Below are 808 nucleotides of genomic sequence, written 5' to 3'. Positions count from 1 at the left end.
AGTCTACATTGCGAAAGCTTCGCCTCTGTTCCTTTTTCTCCCCCTTCCCACCATCATCACGGCCCCTCTACGCCATATCTAAAGCCCATCTACAGCACAAACAACCACTCTTTCCATCACGTACATAAAATCGCCAATAATAACTTTCGTGGACGGGAGGACGAGCCAGCACCCAACCTGTACAGGTATACACACGTGCATGATATTTATTGGCTTGCGTGTGGGGCCTAGAGGTGACAGCTACACCAGGGCTTCGCAGTAAGGACTGCTCCACTAGGGAAATCTAGGGTGGACCACTAGGGGAGCTTCGTTTCATGAAAAAGAATACTAGACTAAAATTATATGGGAATGAATATTACATGTTTCACCAACGCTAGAGTAAATCATTACACAAGGGGGACTCGTGGAGAGCTAGATGAGGAGGAGGGGTATCGCCAGCGAGAGACGCGGCTGGGGTTCGAGCACCGGCGTGTGTGTCCGGCGTAATGACGGTGAGTATCTTTAAGGGCATTACCTGGCGTCGTTAGAGGGCTATAACCTAAGTAGGTTCACCGACCTCCCAGAGAATTAGTGCAGTTAGCATTAGAGACTCACTAACCTGATAATGGGTCTCGCAGGCCTAAATCTGTGGAACTGTGATGTTCTTTCGAGTATTCTCTTTATTGTTATCGAAAATTAAAGTAGGTAATCACTCCTTCCTTGAATTATTTTCGATTTTCAATTCGGTTCTAACTTTGTGTTCATGCGAATTATCAATTTAATGTAAACACACAAGGTATAACATTCACGTGGAAACATATTTGTGTAT

This window comes from Penaeus monodon, chromosome 30 (assembly GCF_015228065.2).
Source record: "Penaeus monodon isolate SGIC_2016 chromosome 30, NSTDA_Pmon_1, whole genome shotgun sequence".
NCBI classification, from domain to species: Eukaryota; Metazoa; Arthropoda; class Malacostraca; order Decapoda; family Penaeidae; genus Penaeus; species Penaeus monodon.
Note: the sequence above shows the minus strand (reverse complement) of the source record.